The sequence below is a fragment of the Meriones unguiculatus genome (genome assembly GCF_030254825.1).
Source record: "Meriones unguiculatus strain TT.TT164.6M chromosome Y unlocalized genomic scaffold, Bangor_MerUng_6.1 ChrY_unordered_Scaffold_35, whole genome shotgun sequence".
NCBI classification, from domain to species: Eukaryota; Metazoa; Chordata; class Mammalia; order Rodentia; family Muridae; genus Meriones; species Meriones unguiculatus.
Window position 1 is genome coordinate 6,157,705 of NW_026843712.1, and position 2,799 is coordinate 6,160,503.

At 45.3% G+C, this 2,799-nt stretch overlaps 1 non-coding gene across 1 annotated transcript; it reads left to right on the forward strand.

Annotated features, from left to right (window-relative positions):
- Positions 1-1,208: 1,208 nt before the first annotated feature.
- LOC132651920 (U6 spliceosomal RNA) lies at positions 1,209-1,316 on the forward strand. Its single transcript, XR_009589447.1, has one exon. It is a non-coding gene; the product is annotated as a U6 spliceosomal RNA (small nuclear RNA).
- The last annotated feature ends 1,483 nt before the right edge of the window (positions 1,317-2,799 follow it).

Genomic DNA, 2,799 nt, shown 5'->3' on the forward strand with positions numbered 1-2,799 from the left:
AGGATAAACCTACTAAAATCTGTTCATCAAAAGAAACTAATCAAGAAGGAGGACTCTGGTTAAAATGCTCTATCCCCATCCTGAAAGGCAAAGAGGATGGACATTAGAAGAAAGAGAAAACAGGGAATAAGTTAGGAGGTTGCCACAGAAGGCCTCTAAAAGGCTTTAACCTGCAGAGTATCAAAGCAGATGCTGAGACTTATGTCCAACTGTTGGGCAGAAAGCATGGAATCTCATGAAAGAAGTGTGAAATAGTAAGTTATGGAGAGGCCAAGATCTCCACAAGGAGAGCAACAGAACCAACAAATCTAAACAAAGGTCTTTCCTGAGTCTCATACTCTAAACTAGTACCATACATGGAGATAACCTGGAACCCCTACATGGACTTAGTCTATGGCAGTTCAGTGTCCAAGTGGGTTCCACAGTAATTGGAACAGGGATTGCCTCTGACATTAATTGATCAACCTTCTCTTTGATTACTTCTTCCTGATGGTTGATCAGCCTTAACAGACCACAGAAAAAGACAATGCAGCCACTCCTGATAATATCTGATAGACTAGAATCAGAAGAAAGGAAAGGAAGAACTCCCCTATAAGTAGACTTGCATCGGGGCATGAGGGAGTGAAGGTGGGATTGGGAGGAGAGCAGGGGTTAAGGGTGGATACAAAGTAAATAAAGTGCAATAAATAATATTTAAAATAAAATATTAAAAATATAATTCCTTTTGGATATGTACTATAGAAGAGGGTGCTTTGAGGTTGATATGCCAATGAAAGTGACAAGAGAGAAAGGAGTCACTGTCTCTCTGGCTTTGTCACTTTATATCTTTGTTTCTGTTGGTCTAGGTCTCTCTATTTCTGAATATGTCTCTATAGCTTTCTCTCTCTCTGTATGTCTCTTTCAGAGTCCCTCTCTTTGCCTGTTGCTTGTGATTCAATATGAAAAGCTCTCAGTTTTGGTGAAGGACTACAACATGATGGTTATTTGGCAAGGTGACATCATGGATGGTTACTGTAAAAATATAAGCAATGTCCCAATTAAAAAAATTGTTCAAAGTTTGCCTTGGTCAGGGAGCATTTTCACAGAAAATAATTCACTGACTGAGGACATATCTGTCCTTTAACAAATAATAATTGAATGTGTGATAATGTGAATCTCACAAGTCAAGGACATGTGATTTATTAATGACCACCTGAACGAAATACATGGCGCTCACTTCAGCAGCACATATTCTAAATTTGGAAACAATACAGAAAAGATTAGCATGGCCCCTGCGTAAGGATGACACGCAAATTTGTGAAGTGTTCCGTATAATTTTAGAGAAATTGAAGAAAACACAAATACCTAAAATTGTGTAGAGAAAGAACTTAGGGAAGAAAACAGGAACTACAGAGGTAAGCATAACCAATAGACTATAAGATATGAAAGAAAAAATCTCAGGTGTGGAAGATACAATGGAAGGAATGGATGCATCTGTCAAAGAAAATGTTAAATCTAAAACATAACTGACACAGACCATCCAAGAAATTCAAGACACTATAAAAATACAAAACCTAAGAATAATAGGAATAGGGGGGCGGGACAATATGGTGGTGCGGGGAGGACTCTCATTCTGAGCAGCAGCCCAGGAGGATCGGCACAGTGACCGGCAATCAGAACTTGCGGCCACAAAACACAAGTGGTTGTGTTTCTCAGGTGAGAGAATACCGCAAGGTGGGGGATTCAATCAGCTTTAACTCACACAGCTAAACCACAGAAGAGATTCTGGTTCTGCCAGGTGCTTGGTCACCAGCCCAGAGCTCCACACCAGCATGATCTGGTCACTGTCCCAAACTGAACTGTGGGCCCACAACATCACAGACTGTATTTTCCCATCAAGAGATAACCCCACAGAGAAGGAAATGATTGGGACCGACCTTAGTTCACCCAGACATCCCCTGGAAAAGACTCAGATTCTGTGGGTGCCCCAGGTGCCAGCATGGAGCCAGATCCCGGAACCCAGGCTCCTGCACAGAGCCCTGCCTGTGTGCCTGATCCGCTGCCTCAGATAGAACTGTGGGACCCAGAACGCCAGGGCACCAGAGACTGAGTTTCACTGTCCGGTGCAAACCCATAGGGAGGGAAAATGCTGGTCTGATCTCAGAGCACTTAGCTGATACCACCACCCCAAAAAGGTATCGGGAAAATTACCCAGTTTAAGCAGACGCCCAGGCTCCCAACAGCCAGAAAGGTGGAGCCATGGGCAGGTGTCTATGACTGTGGATTCCACTGGACGCCACCCCAGACAGAATGGAGGTCCCCAAAGCAAAGACTGGGTGTCCCTGGCAGGAGGAAACCCCTAGCAGGGGCGATCATCAGGTCTAACACTCAGGACACCCAGCACCAAAAGACTTTCTGGATTCACACAGTCTCTAGGCTCTAGCTTTCTAATGCAGGCAGGAGCGCTGTGCTCAGCCACCATTATTGAGAACCCCTAGGGCACTGGGGCACACAGCTGCATCCTCAGACCTACAAAACCAGAGAGCCATTACAGCAGCCCTAAGATACTGTGCCAAGGATCAACCAGTTATCCCTAACTAGACTGACAAAACTGTGGGAATCCCTGGTCCTTCAAGAGGGCTGCACCCACAGCCACAGCATCCAGACCAGAGCAGTGCCTGCAGACCACATCCCAGACAGGGACACACAGCTTCCAGTCCAGACTGAAGCACCCAGCTTCCAGACCAAAGCAGCGCCCCTAGACACCAACGCAACCTACGTGCACATTCTCCAGGGCCAGAGCAGAGCACTCAGCCTCTG